At 49.3% G+C, this 19,403-nt stretch overlaps 1 pseudogene; it reads right to left on the minus strand.

Moving 5' to 3' along the window:
• LOC134432737 (zinc finger protein 850-like) overlaps positions 1 to 18,934 on the minus strand; it is a 386,927-nt pseudogene extending 367,993 nt beyond the window's left edge.
• Positions 18,935 to 19,403: the final 469 nt, after the last annotated feature.

Here is a 19,403-nt window from a genome sequence, read left to right on the forward strand (position 1 = left end):
CATTTTTCACAATCCCCACTCTTACTCTTTGTAAATCATTTGGCTTGAGCAATATTTTTTTTCTACTTATATCTTCTGGACTATGCTGGTAAAATAAAACACGGGATTACACAAGAAAGAAATATAAAAACAGTTGTAACACAAATGAAAGATCTTAATTTCTTCTAATACATTACCCCACCAGCTAGATTTTAACATTGTTTTCTAATTTTTGGACTGGTACCTGGGTTGTTATATGCGTATATATTTTTCTTTTTGATTTCTTTTGCTTTTGCTAGAATGACTTTTCTGTGGTCATCAATTTTCAACGATCTGATATATTGAACTTTCCACAAACACCCCCTTCTTTGGCCAATAAACAGTCTAAAGCGAACCTTTCTGATACCCTACAGTTTTTGTTTGGCTTAGCTGACTTAATGTTAACTCTAATGCCTGGGCAGCCTTATTTGCTATCATTTCTATAACTGCTTGGAGTCTTGTAATACAATTCAACAGATAATTTGGAGTCAATACAGAGTTAGATTGCTGTGCTGGTTTTACCTTTTCCTTTATTATTTTGGGGTTTTTTTCCAAATCTTGAACCGCATCTTCAAGATTAAATTTAAAACAAATCCATCTCTCTCCTTTTGGACATTCAGTTCTAAATCTATTGCCACTTTTTCTTAAGTTTCTTGTAATCTAATAATTTACTCTGTTTTGCCTACAAGTTCTTAATTTGGATGGGTTATAACAGTGGCTGTTGACATAGGTGTGTGTAATAAAGGAGGAACTTTGGTTTCTTTCTATGTGATGCTTTCTGTAGCATTTGTGACACAATCCTGCTGGTATCCCGAAAGGGAAAAGACAACAAGTGAGTGCCAGAAACAGGAATAACAGAGGTCCAGTATGGCTTATACTCCCACCTCCCATGCCTGTGAGGTTGCAACCCACAGCAGGTTTATTTGATCTTCTTGGTGGTGAAATACAGAGGCCAATCTGGTCTTGCCCTCTATTTTCTTGTCACTTTCTCTTAACTAATTGCTAGGCAAATTGTTTTTGACACTCTTTAACTGTGGTCTCTTACTGTTCCTCAGGTATCTCTCATTTAACAGGCACTAATAATTCCCATCCACAAAACCAAGTCAGTACTTTAACACTTTTTGCAATAAGAGCATAAATTTTGCGAATCACAACACTAATTACTCTTACAATTTAAGCATTTACTTATAACCCACCTAGCATGCCCAGTATTGGAATGAATCAAGTAAAGTTTACTAATGGAAATAGTAATTCCCCTTCTCCCTTGTACAATTCTAGGGCTAAGGTCAGAATACAAAAACGTTCTTGATCTTTCTATCTGAAGTATTCCTCCCCCAAGGAGATGTTTTATTCAGGCAGTGCTCAAATCCAGTGATATAAGCATTATCTTATTTCTTAATTCAGTGTTATTCTTTGTACATTTCTTGGATCATTTGGGTTTTCTCAAACCATTACCACTCAGTCCCCATTGGAAAGTCAGTTCAGTATCACCCAGTTTAAATATGATAGTCCGTTCCTCAAGTTTCTTCACAAGTCCTTTGATTCTGCTGGCATGAATTCACTCTCTTTCCGTGATTTTGATTGTTGCTTCAGTAGTACCTGGAAAGGACTTCTTAATAGCATAGATAATAAAAGAAAGATAATACTGCATTAACTTTTACGATTCGCTTTCCTTCTAAACTTTCTGGGTTTAGCTAAAAGCTTTCTCTACAGCAGCCTCTTCTTCAGGAAAAAAGCCTTCTCGTTAACGGCAAACAAAACACACAAAAGAAAAAAAAACCAAAAAACTTCTTACTTAAGAAAAACAAACCGCTTTGTGAGGTTTGGAGAGTCAGCAATCTCTGCTTTGATTTTATCTTTTAGTGCTAGTCCCCCCTGCCCCTCTTTTCACAGCCCTGCTGTCAGTGCTGTTCTTGGCCCTTCCCCCGGTGCGGCCCCTTGGCTGCAGGGCCGGGGCAGGGGAGAGCAGCCCCGGGCATGGGGACCCTGGGGGCTGCCCTGGGTCTCTTTTGCCCTCTCCCTCTCCCTCTCCCTCTCTCTCTCTCCCCTTCTCTCTCTCGGCCTACTTCCAGGCTGACGCTGCCATCCTGGGCTCGGCACCCCGACAGTCTGGGAGCCCCCCGGCAGCTCTGCCCCGGAGCCAGCCCGCTCCTGGCCGCAAACCTGTGTCCTCTGCTGCCAGCCCCGCCCGGGGCACCTCCATGGATCGGTCCCTGCCGCAGCCCCCGAGACCCCGCCGATCGCAGGGAGCGCTCAGACACCTCCCAACCTTGACAACCCCAAACCTGGCGTGCCCAGGTGCTCCTGACATTCTTTCTCTTTCTCTCGTCAACTTATCCTCTTTTCTCTTCAAGGAGGGCCCGTTCTGCTAAGGCTTTTCCGGACCCCAGTGTGGCATTGAATAACCTCTTAACAACCATGTGTTAAGATACTTCTCTGCCTTTCATGCAAAAAACTTGCATTCACACTTCTGCTCTCTTCTAGCACCAAGATGTCATCACTTCACATTCTAACATCTCAGAGTTTCCTAACTACTTCTCTACTTCAACTTCTCTCTTTCTCCTCTCTCAGTTGTAACCCTTATGGGGTCGATATTTATTCTTCCCCTATTCCTTTCTCCAGCCCAAACTTCTTTGTTGATTTTTTTTTCTTCATCCTCTTGGCTTAATTTCAAAACTCTAGCTGTCATTTTCTTATTTTCTGATATAACTCTTACTCTTAATTGCACTTGTAAGACTCTTCCCAATAAATTGCTACCTGCCCCTGGGACCAATAACACATCTCCCACCTAAATTTTAGTTTCTTCCCTCAATTACCACATCTTTAATGACCAGAAATGTAAAACTTCCTCTTTTTGCCCCTGTTACTTTCACTATATGTTTGCTCACACTATAACCTTTTGGAACGTTTAACAGGCAGGTTTTCTCTGCCCCTGTGTCTATAACAAATTCCAATTCTTCTTCTTGGGGACCCACTTTTAAAGTTATCACAGGCTCCTGATGGTATTTGTTCCCCCCCAAAAAAATTAAAGCCTATGACTTTTTTTTTTTTTTTTTATGGGCCCATTTCTTTAAAGATTTTCAGATCTTCTGCTTACTTAGGACCATTTTCCTTTTTCTCTAAACTTTGTTTATCTATTTAGTTGGAGTTTTTTCTTTCCCCTCTAAAAGCTGTCTCTCAAAAATCTTTTGTTTTCACATTTCGCCTTTGATATGCTGTCTCATTTATTCTCTTGGTTATGTAATTACAATAACTGTTCATGTGTTTACTCCCCTCCTCATTATTTTAACCCCATTCAGGAGGTACAGTTGGCATTTTGTCTTCTCTGGGGGTCCCTGCAGATTATCTTTTTCTTAAGCTTTTATTTCAGTTGCTCTGATTAATTGCTTTTCTTCCTGAGAAAAATATTATTTTCATTACCAACCACATCTGTTCTCAAGTATACATGTTTGGACCTAAAAGTTGGTCTGATTGTTCAGCTATGCCTATGGGATTCCCCAAATATCTCTTTTATTTATTTCTTAAAATTACAGACCTCAGACAAAGTCAAAGAAGCATTTACAAACTCTGATCCATCACCCCCCTTTGAGAACCTCTCTTAATGGAAATAGACCAATCTCTTTATCCCATTCTTTTTGGATTTTTATCTTCTACAGCCTTTCTCACATATTTTTAGGAAGAATCAGGAGAGGGCTTTGTTCTAACTGATTTTTTAGTGTTTCAATAAAGTGATTCCTTTAGAGAGTTTCCTTAAGCAGCCGGAGCTGTGGTTACCAAGGGAATGGAGCTCAGGGCAGGACGGGGAGGCTCGGCCCAGCTCAGGGTCTGGGGGCTCCAGAGGCGGGGTCTGTGGCTGGGATGGCCCGAGGGGATCGGCACAGCTCAGGGTCTGGGGGCTCCAGAGGCGGGGTCTGCAGCCGGGATGGCCCGAGGGGATCGGCACAGCTCAGGGTCTGGGGGCTCCAAAGGCGGGGTCTGCAGCCGGGATGGCCCGAGGGGATCGGCACAGCTCAGGGTCTGGGGGCTCCAGAGGCGGGGTCTGTGGCTGGGATGGCCCGAGGGGATCGGCACAGCTCAGGGTCTGGGGGCTCCAGAGGCGGGGTCTGCAGCCGGGATGGCCCGAGGGGATCGGCACAGCTCAGGGTCTGTGGGCTCCAGAGGCGGGGTCTGTGGCTGGGATCGCCCGAGGGGATCGGCACAGCTCAGGGTCTGGGGGCTCCAGAGGCGGGGTCTGTGGCTGGGATGGCCCGAGGGGATCGGCACAGCTCAGGGTCTGGGGGCTCCAGAGGCGGGGTCTGTGGCTGGGATCGCCCGAGGGGCTGTTCCTGTGCAGACCGAGCTGGAGCGGGGATCGCCCTCACTCGGCTCACGGTGGCTGATCCGGCAGAGACAAAGCCGGGACTGACCCCGGCTGCAGCGGCGGGAGCCGACAGACTCAGGGCAGCCGGGGATGGGACAGACGGGACCCCCTCGGTGCGATCAGCGCGGTGACCACGGTGCACACGGCAGGACAGACCCCCACCCCCGGCAAGAACGCGGGCCAGGCGGCCGGACCGGGACAGACGGACCGGGACAGACGGACCGGGACAGACGGACTGTGCCGGAGCCGGCACAGGGGCTGGGAGGGCTGGTGCGAACGAGTGGGGGAACGAACGGGAATGGATGAGGTAATTTGTTCTCAGCTCTGTACTTTCCCCGTTTTGCTTTTTGGATGCTTTGAAATGGTCGACGAGCTAACTGACGACCTTCTCATATTGTTTTTCTCATCACCCTTTTATTTATCTTTTGGCAAATTATACATGTTTCAGGTACTTGTTTTTTTACTCTAAAAGTCTCAATGCACCCATAGTTCTTTTAAAAAAATGATCACACCTAGCCTGTGTATCCCACCGGGCTTTTTGATACACGTCCTCTGCTATTCCCTCGTAAGCGTTTTATTATCTAATTGTCTTCCATATCAAGATGTTTCTATTTCCCCGATTTATCTTGTTCGCCACAATCTTGTTTTAATTCCCCCCCCCTTTTTTTTTTCTTCTTTTGGAGTTAATATTAACTCTTTCAGCTCTATTTTCTGCTGCATCTTTAGCTTCTTGATCTGCCAATTATTTATTTTATTTCTTCTTATTTCTAGGTCTTTACCTTTTGGTGTCCTTTAATATGTACTATTGCTATCTCTCTTAGGTAATTGTAATGCCTCTAAAACCTCGAAAATAAGTTTCTCATGTACTAATCTTTTTCTTCTTTAATTAAGCAATCTCCCTTTTAAAATTTTTCTTAAGGTATGTGCTACTCTAAAGGCATACCTTGAATCAATATATAACTCTTTTGTGTTAAATTTTCTAATGCTGTTTTTAAGTATATAATTCACAAGTTTGCATGTTTTTTCTCATCAACTTCTGCATACCCTGTATTTTGCAATGAGTTGTATTTCTGTTTGTTAACATAACTCCCAAAGTGCTGTCTTGGGGTATTTCTGTTGGTATTTTTTTTCTGCTTTTCTTTTCCTGTATCCACCTTACTGAATTTCTGTCTCATTTTTCAGTTTTCTATCTATTCGTCCCCTGCTTCTGTTTGTCACTTTTTACTAACAACTTAAATACCACTTTTCTTTCAACTACTTACACCCAAAAAAACCCCTTTTTCTCACACTGCTTTTCAATACAATCCAACTCCCTCCAAGGAGATATGGTAAGGCTTAAAATGCACAATCGACATTACCTATACTTTCATTCGTCTACATTCACTCACTTTTATTTCTCATTCACTTTCACACATTCCTTCACACTCTCAAGACACAGAGTGGATCCTTATTGCTAGGAAATCACAGGTCCTTGTGGCCCCCTCTTTCGCTTTGGGGTTTACCTCCAGGTCTCAGTGTCACCAGGCCCCCTAGAAGGGCCCTGACTCTGGCTGCCTCTGGTGCCCGTTCCCCTGTGAGGCTGTCTGCGTGTCTTTCACACTCTTCAGCTACGGCCCCTCACACGCCCAGGGAACGCTAGCTTGGTTCGCAGGTCACTCGCTCCTCTTGGGCCCAGAAGCCCCCACCCAGCCGGGAGCTGCAGCCTGGTGTGCAGGTCACTCGCTCTTTCCACACCTCCCCCTTCCCACCTGCCCAGGAAGTTGAGGCTGGCTCTGTGTGGGTCTCACTCTCACACACCACAAAACAACAATAAGGTACCTTTTACTTTCACATCGCCTATTACAAGTTTAGGTGTTACTGGCCAGTCCCGGTGCTATTGGATATCCCTCAACCCAGCTGTGTTATCCAACCCCAAATGCTCTTGGGCAATTTTTCCCTCAATCCTGTCGTGTTGTCCAACCCCAGATGCTCTCGGGTAATTTTCCTTCAATCCAGCTGTGTTGTTCAACCTCAGATGCTCTTGGGCATTTTCTGTCCCTCAACCCAGCGGTGTGGTACAACTACAGATGCTCTTTGGCATTTCATTTGTTCTGCTGTGTTGTCCAACCCTGGATGTTCTTGGGCATTTTTTTATCCCCCAATCTAGCTGTGTTGTCCCACCCTGAGTGTTCTCGGGCATATCCTCACTCGGACAGAATTCTGCTCAACCCTGCTCTTGGATGCTCTTGGAATATAAATCCCTCAACCCAGCAGGTTTTAGGAGCCCCTCCTGTCCTGTTTCCTAGTGGATTGGGCTAGGAAACCTTGCTCCCCACCACCGAGGGGTCCAACCCCTCCCTGAGACCCAGTCCCAGTCACCCCCGGGGATTCTTTCACTCTCTTATGAGTCGCTTTGTCTCTTTACTGGCCGCTTTTCCAGCGAAAAGTCGGAAACGCAGCGTGGGAGACTCCGCACTCACTTGGCAGGTCTGGGACAACCAGCCTGCCTCTCATTCACACACATTCATCCCCCCGTACCTGCCCCCCGAGAAATACTTACCAATCCTTTTTCCTTCCCGGGTTCTTCGTGCGCACTACTACTCTTAGGGGGCAAATTACAGCAGTTGTAGGGACCCTTTTCCCGTTCTCTTTGTTTTATTGTCTCCTTTTGTCCACAGATCGTAACCTGCGTCTGTCGGTCACTTCAGGGGAAGCAGAGCCAGGCTGCCAAAGAGGGCAGGGCGCGCCTTCCCCACTCTGACTCTCCCAAAGCACCGGCAGCGAGGAGTTAGTAACCATCCTCTGCTACCAAATTGTGAAAAACGCCAATCACTTGTTTTTAAAATTTTTAAAGTTTAATAGTAATAAGATGGTTATATAGTAACACAATTAGAGTAATAGCAATTTGGACAAATTGAATTAAGACAATATGAGACAATAAAAACAAAGAGTTATGGACGTCCAGGTACCTTTTTCTGGGCATCACGGGCCCAAAAAAGGACCCCTGGTAACAAAGGATTAACCCTTAAAAACAACAGCCCGTTGCATATTCATACACTTCATACATGATGCATAAATTCCATTCAAACACAGGATTCTGTCTGACCAGTGTCAACTTCTTCCCTCTAATCCTAATAGCACCTCCAAGGTGGGAAGAAGTTTGTTTCTTCTGATAAGAAGGCCATAAATTCTTTTTCTCTGAAAGATTTAGATGTCCTGTGGCTGCAAGTTATCTCGCTGCAAGTCCTTTCTTTTAAACAAAGCATCTTACATAGCATAGTTCTATTTTAACAATTTTTATAACCTAAAACTATATTTAACACAGTACTTAAGAAAATTAATACAGCATTGCTTTCTAATACAACACATATAATATTCATTTTAATATTTGTGAAAAGCCAATCATAAAATACATGCATTTTTCACACCCCATTCCTGGACATCAGGGCTCTCTGCTCCCCTTTTCCCGGCCATCCCATGGCTCCCAGCCTCCAGACTGGCCATTGGCTTGACCCTGGGATGCCCTGGAATGCCTTGGTCCCCCATTCCTGCCTTTCCCAGTCCCCAGCCCCAGCTGTGTGCAAAACCAGAGACCCCCTGAACTCCTCGTTCTCGAACATCCCTGCTGTCCCCACCCTTGTCCCCCCTTTTTGGGAAACCCTGGACTCCCCTTTCCTGGGCTCAAGGACCCCCTGGAACTCCCTTCTACCTCTCCACGTCCCTGCCCCTGTCTCCTGTCCCTCAGCTGTCCCCTGTCCCTCGGCTCTGTGGGGCCCAGGGTGGCAGCAGGAGCCAGGGCAGCCCTGGGGGAGAACAACCCTGAGCCCCAGCCGGGCCAGTTCCCCCAGTTCCCCCCAGGTCACTCCCAGCATGGGCCCTGTGGCTCCCAGTCACCCCCAGGATGGTCCCAGTCACTTCCAGTTACACTCAGTGTGATCCCAGTATCATCCCAGTCACTCCCAGTATGATCCCAGGTGTTCCCATTCAGCCCTACTATAGTTCCAGACACTCCCAGTATGGTTCCAGTCCTTCCCAGTATGATTCCAGGATGAACCCAGTCACTCTCAGTACAGTGCCATTTGCCCCCAGTATGGTCCCAGTCACTCCAAGTCACCCAGTAGCATTCCAGTCACGCCCAGTAGGATTCCAGTCAATCCCAGATACTCCCAGTATTATTCCAGTGACTTCCTTTATGGTTCTTTTGTGATTCCAGTCACTCCTGGTCTCTCCCAGTACATCCCAGTTGTCCCTAATGTGTTTCCACTCACTCCCAGTTGCTCCCAGTAGCTTCCGGTATGATTCCATTTGCTCACAGCCACTCCCAGTCACCTCCAGCATGATTCCTGTCATTTCCTGTATATCCCAGTTGCCCCAACATGGTCCCAATTGCCCTCAGCCTGCCCCTAGTCACTTCCAGTATGATTCCAGAAGGATCCCAGTCACCCTCAGTGTGGTGCCAGTTGCTCCCAGTATGATCCCATTGGTCCCCAGCATGTCCCCATTTCCTCCCAGTGTGATCCCAGTTGCCTCTAGCACAGACCCAGTCCCTCCCAGTATGATCCTACTCTGATGCCATGATGATCCCAGTTGCTCCCAGCTTGGTCCTAGCTGCTCCCAGTTGCTCCCAGTCTGATCCCAGTTGTTCCCAGTGGCCCCTGTGTTATGTTTGGGAATGGGAGGAAATGTAGGGAAGTGATGCAAAGGTTTTTGTTTATCTGACAGTCTGTTGAGCTGCTGAAAAGCTAGACACGCTTTTGTGAAACACACATGGTAAAGACCAAAAAATTCAGAAACTTTTCTTTTCTTTGTTGGTCGGCAGGGAGGTGCTGGGTTTCGGTTTGGGCTTCAGCTCTGTGTCTGGGCTGGGCTGGGCCGTCTTGCTGCAGGCTGGGCTTCTTTTCTATTTCCTGGGCTGCTTGCTGGCTTCTCTCTCCATGGGCTCTGGTTTGGCCGGGCTGGGCTTCAGCAGCTGCCGGGCAAGGAGACAGGGGAGGCTGCGGAGCTTTAGCCAGAGCAGGGCTGGCTGTGGCTGCGAAGATCTCGCTGTCAGGCTGCTGCTTCTTCTTCTTCTTAGCCTGGCTGAGACCAGAGACTTCTGTGGCTGGTGTAGAAAACTAAACACTAACTACAAAGCTGATCTGAACACAACTGAGCCACAGCTTTCTGTTAGTAGTTATTGGTGGGTTAGGTAGGCTTCAGGCGTGATGTTAACTTTTTCAGTGCTTCAGTCTTCTTCTGAGTGAGAGAAAAGAACAACATGCACGTATATTAAAAACAAGATGAAGATATTAAAGGTAATAAAGAAGAAGGTAAGTAAGGCCCAGATGGGAGGGGGAGAAGATGCTTTGTTTTTAGAGCTGAAATCCTCTTGTAAGCTATAAAGAAAAGACTCTTTTCCCTTATAACACATAAAACTATAAGGAAATGAAAGTGTTTGAATTGATATTAGGTAAAGGCTTCTATGTTAAAGTAAGCAGATGTTGAAATAGCTGCAATCTCATGAGAAGTTTGCACAAAGAAAGAGCACAGTCTTGTGCTTCTAAAAATGAATATCTGTGCTCCCAGAGATGAAGATGATTTTAGAGATAGATAATGAGAACTTTTGCCTTTGAACAGCTCATCTTTAAAACAATACCCCATCAATCAACATAGCCCATCTCCAAGCTGTGGGAAGGTTTGTAGAAATAAGAAAGATTTTACGATAGCAAGGTTCCCCTGGCAGTTGTTATTCATGACAAAATTGAGAACCACGAGAAAACTGTTTTTTTCCTTTTGTAGAAAAGTCTCCATAACTTTATCAAGAGGGACTTCTCTCCCTAAGTGAACTAAAAAAAGACTCTTTGAGAGGTAGTAAACTGACTAGAAATCTTAAGTTTAGTTTCTTTACATTGTCAGTGAGAAAGAAAAAGTTGTGGGGAGAAGTATTCTAAAAAGTTTGCTTTGATTCTTACTACCTTTTTTTTTCTTTTTACTTACTATTATTAAAATTTTTCTTTCTACCCTTTTAAAGTTTTGAGCCTGCTTTACCTTTCTCCTAATCCTATCTCACAACCAAAAATAAGTGTATTAGTAATTAACCAACACCAAACCCACCACATTCTTTAGTGCATTAGCCAAAAAAAAATCTCAAAATTAAAGAGATCTTATATTAGCAAACCAAAACCACGACACCCTAGCACAGACCCAGTCACTCCCAGTATGACCCCGGTAGGAATCCACTGTGATCCCAGTCTTCCCAGTTGCCCCCAATGTAGACTCAGTGACTCCAGTCACTCTCAGTGTGTTCCCAGTCATCCCCAGTATGGTTGCAGTCACTCCCAGTATATCCCAGTGGGTCCCACTGTGATCCCTTTTGCCCCAGTTCTGGCCCTGCTGAGTCCCAGTGTGCTCTGATCCTGCTCCCAGTGGGTCCCAGTGCTGGGCACGGTGAATCCCAGGGTGTCCTGGTGTATCCTGGAGTATCCTGGTGTGTCTTGGTATGTCCCGGTGTATCCCAGTATATCCCAGTGTGTCCCAGTGTATCCCAGTGTGTCCCAGTGTGTCCCAGTGTGTCCCGGTGTATCCCAGTGTATCCCAGTTTATCCTGGTGTATCCCAGTGTATCCTGCCTGGTGTATCCCGGTGTCCCAGTCCATCCCAGCCTGTCCCAGTCCATCCCGGTCCGTTCCCTTCACTGGGAGTGACTGGGATCATACTGGTGGAAAGTGGAACCTTACTGGGCCAAGTGGATGTGACTGGGAATGACTGTGAGTGTGCTGAAGGCAACTGGGATATACTGGGAGCGTCTGTAACCATGCTGGGGGTGTCTGGGAACACACCGAGAGTCCCAGCAGGTCCAAGGACACCGTGGTGGCACTATGGAACCTCATGGAACCAAGGGGATCATTGTGGCACCCCTGGAGCCCATGGAACCAAGGGGCCTTGGTGACACAGCGGGGCTTCATGGACTCAGAGACCATTATGGTTCTGTGGGGCCTGATGGAACCATGGAGACCATTGGGACCCTTCAGGGCCTCGTGTCACCAAGGGGGCATTATGGCACCTCAGGGACACATGGAAGCAAGGGACCATTGGGTCCCATGGAACTGAGGGAACGTGGAACAGGCCTGGCTGGCTTGGCCTCCCAGGGGCCACCGGACAGCTTTGGCTGATGTTGGAATGTCAAAGGCTGCCTTTCATCAGCTCCTGGAGCACTGCGGCTCTGTGCTTTCCTTGCTGTGAAAACAACTGTCAATCTCTTCTAATTACTCATGGCCAGAACTGGGATTTCAACTCCAAATTTTTCCCATAGGAATATTGCCAGGACAAGTGTGGCAGGCAATGTTTTCAGGAGAGTCACCTCCCATCTGTCCCCAAAACACTGGGGAAGGCTCCGTGCTTTCCTCCCTATGAGAAAGAACTGTCCTACTTCTCCAGGCATGCATGGCTGAGATTGGTCTTCCACCTCCAGAATTCCCTAAATCCAAAGACTGCTCCCAAAAAAAATCTGCCATTCCTGACAAGTCTGGCTGGCCTTGGCCTAGTGAGACTCTCACCTGCCTTCCAAACACTGAGGCTCTGTGCTTTCCTTCCTATGGAACAAAACTGTCCTTCTCAGCCAGGTGCCCATGGCCACAACTGGGATTTCACTTCCAGCATTCCCTGTTGTGACAGACTGGAGGAGATTGTTGGCTCTAAACATTTTGTGTGGGAGGGAGGAAGGGGCAGGTCCAGCCTTGCCCTGCCCTGGAGCCCCAATCCCCCCAGAGCCTCTATCCCAGCCCAGCAGTGGCTGCCAGTCCCTGGCACAGCACAGGCAATGCTCCACAGCCACCTCTGCAGCCCCAGCCCAGCTCCTGAGGGACCAAATGAGCCCAAGCCCCACCTGGGGGAAGGGCCCAGAGAGACCAAGGGGTATTGAAGGCTGACCACAAGGCAAGCACACATCTTGACCCTGCCTCCTGTTGTAATTTCTATCTGAACACTGCTGGAATCCAGGAGTTGGTAACTCTGTGTGTGCTCCTCTGTATCTTTTCAGCCAACAAAGCCAAGGGAAGGCACAGTTCCATCAAATGCAAAAGTCATTCCTCTGCTGGATATTAAATCCACTTTGCACAGCAGACAGCCTCAGAGCAATGGAAAGCACCTTCTGTGCCCAGCACAGATCCCAAGGTCCCCCCAAACCCTCCCTGCCCCAATTCTGCCCAGATTTGCTCTTTGCACACACGAGTCACACACTGAAGTCAGGAGCTCCCTCCATGCCCAGAGGGAGGAAAAGAGAGAAAGGGGATGAAGAGCTCTCCTGTGCAGAGCCAAGGTCCAAGTGCTCTGGGATGTCCCAGCAGCATCTGACATGTCCACCATCCCCCAGAGATTTCCGCACAGGAACAGTTTTAGACAAAGGCAAAAGAAAAGGCAATTCTGTGAGATATAAACACAATTAAGATGTTGACTAATATGATATTTATTTCAGCTTCAGAAAGATTGGGCAATTCCCTGAAGCTCAAAGCATGAAACCAGTCAGCTGAAGGGCACTTGAATGACCAGAAAGCACCGGGAGGAGTGCTGAGGGTTTTTTGGAGGACAATGGACATATGCAACATGTTCACAATCCAGCCTTCATAGAACCTGAGTGAGGTCACCATGCCCTTGAAGGACACAAAAGAAGGAGAACACGCTCAGCAGCAGACGGTTCAGGATGCAAAGGCAGACAAGAAAACCACAGCGAGATGCATGAAGAAGAAAGACTAACTAAAATTAACTGAAATATCAAAATGCGTGCGTAAAAAGGATTTAACCAATCATGTATCAGCTTGAGGGGTGAACAATAGAGAACAGTATAAATATGGCTTGCTTTTTGTAATAAATTGGTTTCCCTTATCATATTAATCATGGTGTGATGTCCCATTAATGATCCTCTGCACCTAGGGACCAGAAATGCATGCAAGCCTCCACCCCAAGAGACATTATGAATTCAAAAAACATGGCCATTAACTGCTTTATACCAACACAGAGTAATGGCAACCAAAATGCAGTCAGAACAGGGTTTTTTCCACTCTCTCTCAAGCCCCACACGTTGGGCACCAAATTTTGTCCTGGTTTAGGGCAAATTTGGGAGAAAACCTCCAAAGGGGCTCCTCCAGAAAGCAAACGCACATTGCCCCTCCCCACAACTGGGTCAGGAAGGATTCCCTGGAGAGAAGTGGAAAGAACCTGTTTATTTAACAGGCAAAGCACCCCCAGCACACAAAATGAACAATACCAGGTGACAACACTCTTTCACCACTCTGAAAAAGATGACAAATTCAGAAAGTCTCTCTTGGGAGTGGTCGCTCTGTTATCAGTCCCTCTGGTGCTGGGGCAGCTGCTGCAGCCACAAGGTGCAAACTCTCAGTGTTTCCCAGGTCCCAGTCCGGAGCAGGTTTGAGTGGTTCCAAAAAAGAGAAAGGAAAAACAGTCCAGGGAAAAATTCGGAGTGCTTAGCTAAACTAAGTAATGAGCAGAAACAAAAGCAAGAGCAAAGCAAAAAGCCAAGCAAAAAGCAAAAGCAGCACCATGCACTGCCCTGTCTCTGTGTCCCGCCAGCTGTGGGGGAGCGGCTGATAACAAAACCAAAACAAAACTTCGCTCTTCAGAGCCAGTCTTGAAGGCACAGAACATAATATCCAGCATAAACAGAACACATGGATGGGGATGCAGGCATCATAACGTCACCATAGGACAGTCCTGCACCCAAAATTCTGTCCTGCACCCACTGCTGCATCCTGAGTCCTGTCCTGCACCCCGAGCCCCGTCCTGTACCCAAATTCTGTATTGTCCCATACCCCAAACTGAAAGCTGCCCCCAAACCCCAACCCCACCCCTCATTTATCACCACATTCCTGTTCCACACCTTCTCTTCAACTCCTCCCCCTCTCCCACCCCTGTCCCACCCCCAAATTTATCCCATGTCCCTGATCCCCTCCCTGTTCCCTCCCCAACCCAGCCCTTCCCCGCAGGCCAAGTGGGCGGCAGCAGCAGTGGCAGCTGGTGGGGGCCGGTGGAGTTGGAGGTGCTGCAGCCCCTGAGCCTCCTCACCCTGGACACGCTCCAGAAGTGCATCTTCAGCTATGAGACCCACGGCCAGGAGTGATTGACACCTGTCCCCACTGATCATCTGTAAGAGACACTCTGAGGTTTCCCTCAGCTGCCTCACGACCGCTGTGACGGAGACTGAAGCCCCCTCCCAAGGGCTGAGACTGAGACCCCTATAACTCTAACACAGGGGGCTGGCCGAACTGAAGCCAGATGTTTGCCAAGTGTTGCCTGCAGGTGTGTTCCCTGGACCAAGAAAACAATTGGTCTCACTCACTGCTGAGAACATGGACTGTCTGTAAACTCACCTGTTCCCTCTCGGTGCTTTCAATAGACTTACCTGCTCCCCCCCTTGGTGGAGGACTATAACAGAACCAAGACTTTGAGATTCTCCCTGACGTGACAAGACGGATCTATTGGCTGGACCACGAGGGTTTCATCTCTCCACTGGCAGCTATTCCTCCCCTCTTTCTCTCTCTCTCTCTCTCTCTCTCTCCTTTATTCTCCTTTCTAATCCTTCCATCACATCTGCTGTGGGCACTCAACAAGAGGTGCATTTGTTTTGATTAATACCAAAATCCCCTTCCGTGTTGCTTTTGCACTCAGATCAGTTAACAAACCATCATGACCCTCGCTTGTACGAGCGGATCATGACACCATCCTGGTGGCCCTACCATTGTCCCTGCTGGCCATCCTGGTGGCTGTGCTGGCTCTGCCATGGTCCCCACTGGCCATCCTGTCCAATCACTGTCCCTGCTGGCCATTCTGGTGGCCCCAATGGTCCTGCTATCATCCATGCTGGTGGCCACAGTGTCCCCACATGGTCCCTGGTACAGGCAGCCCAGCGACTACATCCTGCTGCTCACCAAGGTGGGGCTGGGGTGGTGGCCATGGGGCATGAAAGTGGTCAAGAGAGTGGTGGTGGCCATGGAAGGATTGACCATAGAGGCCAGTAGGATGCTGGTGGCCATGGGAGGCTTGGACATAGACTGGTGGCTACAGGGGAACAGTGGTGGCCATGGGCAGCATTGACCATAGAGCTGGTGGCCAGTGGGATGGTGGTGCCATAGGGTGGTGGCCATGGATGGGATTTGGCCCCAGGTGGCCCACAGACTGGTGGCCCCAGTGGCCCGTGGCTCATCTTGCCTCTGCAGGACGAGAATGGCCGCACCCTGTCGGACGAGGACATCACTGCTGAGGCTGACACCTTCATGTTTGAGGGTGAGCACGAGCTCCCAGGTGCCACTGGGGAGGAGCCACTCCAGTGTCCCCTCACTCACCCAGTGTCCCCACTGGCCATGACACCACGGCCAGTGGCCTGGCATGGCTCTTCTACAACCTGGCCGGCCATCCTGAGCACCAGGAGCGATGCCGCCAGCAGGTACAGGAGCTCCTGGCTGGCCGGGGCACTGCAGACATTGAATGGTGAGATGTCCCCAGGGCCACCCCGGTCATGTGGCTTGGGGACACGATGCCACCCCCGCTTGTCCCCAGGGACGACCTGTCCCAGCTGCCCTTCACCACCATGTGCATCAAGGAGAGCCTGCGGCTGCACCCTCCTGTCACTGCTGTGTCCCGGCGCTGCACCGAGGACATCCCCCTGTGTGATGGCTGTGTCATCCCCAAGGGTATGGCATGGCCAGGGTGTCCCCAGTGTCACCACCCATCCTCATCTGCTGTCCCTAAAGTGGCTATTCCCATCCCAGCAGGGGTCATCTGCCTGATGAGCATCTATGGGACCCACCACAACCCAGACCTCTGGCCCAAGCGTGAGGTAGGGCCACCCTATGAGGTGTCCCTGTCACCATGGTGGTGACAGCTGTGTCCCCTCGGTGTGACTGTGTTGGTGTCACCCCAGGTGTTCAGTCCTCTGAGGTTTAGTCTGGAAAACAGCAAGGAACGGTCCCCGTCGTCCTTCATCCCCTTCTCTGCTGGCCCCAGGTATGTGCTGGAGTGGGGACAGGAGTGTCCCCAAATGTCACCCCTGTCCCTGGCTGGGTTCACAGTGGGGTGACAATGGGGAGGAGCAGGGAATAAATGGCAGCATGAAAGGGACAGTATCATGGTGGTGGTGGGGATGTGTTGTCCTTGGCCATGGGACACCCCATGGCATGGACATGTCAACCCATGGACTTGTCTCTAGGCCACTTGTGTCACCATCCATGGCCATGTCCCCCATTTCCTCATCCATGGCCATAGAGCCCCATGTCACCATCTCTATCTGTGACACCCCCCATGCCCAATATCGCCATCCACAGCCATGTCCTTGTCCCCATCCCCACCACATCCCCACCCAGGTCCTTGTCCACATCCCCACCACATCCCCACCCAGGTCCTTGTCCCCATCCCCACCACATCCCCACCCAGGTCCTTGTCCCCATCCCCACCACATCCCCACCCACGTCCTTGTCCCCATCCCCACCATATCCCCACCCACGTCCTTGGCCCCATCCCTACCATGTCCCCACCCAAGTCCCACAATGTCACCATCCATGTCTTAGTTGAATGTCTTTATATTTACCCCAATGTTGGGTGAAGGATAATGAAAAATGAAAGAAAATAAAGGCCAAAATAAAAGCATTTATGTGTCCATGCTGGCTGAGTATCTGTGTGCCTGGGCGGGTAGAAAGGACCTTTTCTAGAAAGATTTCCACTCCATTGTCTCCAAAATCCTGGGTTTTGCCCCAGTCAATCACCATTTGGCTGTGGAAGATGCTGATGGGCCAGAGAGAATTAGAATCATGGAATGATTCAGGTTGGAAAAGACCTCCAACACCATTTCGAATTCTGGATGCCACTCGAAGCAATGACTGGATGCAAAAGGTGAGACTGTTTTGGGGTCAAAAGTAAAAAACTGTGCTGTCCACTATGAAATTCTGATGTCTGTTTGCATCCCAATGGATTTTTCTCTGGCCGTGTCCAAGTGCCCAAGGAGAGCCAGGAAGATGTGGGGACCACCAGCCAGGTGTCTTCCCAACATGGATCACCAGGATCATGGATGACCAAGTCTCCGCCCAGCGAGGGTCACTGTGGACCACCCAGTGGGGGTCCCCAATGGGGGATGGAGTTGAAGCAGCACTCAAAGCTCTTCCTGTCACTGTAGGACACAAAACAACACGAGCGCACACACTGCTGCTCTCAAGGGGAAGAAAAGGGAAGTTTATTTCCTGACTCCAACATTTACAGTTTTCTAAAAGCGACCATGGATTTGAGGGTGAAAGTGCCACCTCTCCAATGACACTGGACAAACTAACAGTCCATCATATTTTTCTTCTTCTATAAAAGAATGCCAAACAAGAAGTTATTTACAGAAAGTGTTAGAGAAAGTTTGCTACAAGAATGTAAACATTAGAAGGCTCAGAAAATCTTTAAAAATCAAGGCAACACTCTTCCTGCACACAGGGCACTTGTTGGGCATCCCTTACTGCTGCCTCCCTTGGTGTTGGGTCATGGAAGAGTTCTGGGAGAAGTTCTTCCCACACTTGGGACACTGTCAGGGCCTCTCCCCAGTGTGGATCCACTGGTGGGTGACGAGAGTGCAGTTTTTCTAAAAGCCCTTCCTGCAGTCAGGGCAGCAGAAGGGCCTCTATTCTGTGTGAATCTGCTGATGCTTGAGGAGACGGTATCGGCTCTGAAACCTCTCCCCACACTCAGAACACTCATCGGATCTCTCCCCAGTGTGGATTCTCTGGTGGGCAATCAGCCTAGAGTTCTGCCTGAAGCATTTCCCACATTCCCCACACCTGTAAGGCCTCTCCCTGGTGTGGATCATCTGGTGCAGAATCAGCCTAGTGCTCTGACTGAAGCTTTTCCCACATTCCCCACACCTGTAAGGCCTCTCCCCAGTGTGGATCCTCTGGTGGACACTCAGGCCGGAGGGGTCGATGAAGCTTTTCCCACATTCCCTGCACTTATAGGGCCTCTCCCCAGTGTGGATCCTCTGGTGGGCATTCAGATGGCAGCTCTGCCTAAAGCTTTTCCCACATTCCCTGCACTTGTAGGGCCTCTCCCCAGTGTGGATCCTCTGGTGCAGAATCAGGCTGGAGTTCTCAATGAAGCTCTTCCCACACTCTGAGCACGTGTAGGGGCACTCCCCAGTGTGCATTGTCTGGTGGATGATCAGGCGGCAGCTGTCACGGAAGCCCTTCCCACACTCCCCACACACAAAGGGTCGTATCCCAGTGTGGATCATCTGGTGGAGTTTCAAGCTGGAGCTCCTCCTGAAGCCCTTCCCACATTCTCCACATTTATAGGGCCGTTCATTGGTGTGGATCCTCTGGTGGGCGATCAGGTTGGAGTTGATCCTGAAGCTCTTCCCACATTCCCCACACTTGTGGGGCCGTTCATTGGTGTGGATCCTCTGGTGGACAGTCAGGTGGGAGCTGATCCTGAAGCTCTTCCCACATTCCCTACACTCATAGGGCCGTTCCCCGGTGTGGGTCCTCTGGTGGATGAGCAGGTGGTCGCTCCTGCCGAAACTCTTCCCACATTCCAAGCACTGGTGGGGCTTCTTGCCATCATCAAGCTGCTCATGGACCACCACTTCAGCGCTCTGGCCAGATCTCTGGCTGCCTTCCAGGCACAGGCTGAGTCTCTCCTCCTCGGAGCACCCTGGGCTGGGTTTGCAGCCCCTCCTCTTGAGGGATCTCCGGGGCTTTTCCTCCCCGGTGGATTCCTGTGCCCTGGAGCCGCTCAAAATGGCCTCTTCCACCAGGTTCTGCTGTGAGGATTTGTCCTCCCTGGTCTCCATCCTCAGCTCCTTCCCTGGGGGAGGAAGAACAAGGAGAGGCTGGGATTTGCCTCCGTGCCACAGGGAAGGGGAAGGAGATCCCCCCAGTGCATCCCTGGCTGGACAGCATCAGCAGTGGGGCTGTGCTGCAGCTGGGGCCGTGCTGGGCTGGGAGACGGAGCAGGACAGAGGGGAAAAGGGGCACTGACTTCCTTCTCACCTGCCTCAGTGCTCTGGGGCATCTTCCTCTTCCTCACAGCCTTCT

Source organism: Melospiza melodia, assembly GCF_035770615.1.
Source record: "Melospiza melodia melodia isolate bMelMel2 chromosome 7 unlocalized genomic scaffold, bMelMel2.pri SUPER_7_unloc_1, whole genome shotgun sequence".
NCBI classification, from domain to species: domain Eukaryota; kingdom Metazoa; phylum Chordata; class Aves; order Passeriformes; family Passerellidae; genus Melospiza; species Melospiza melodia.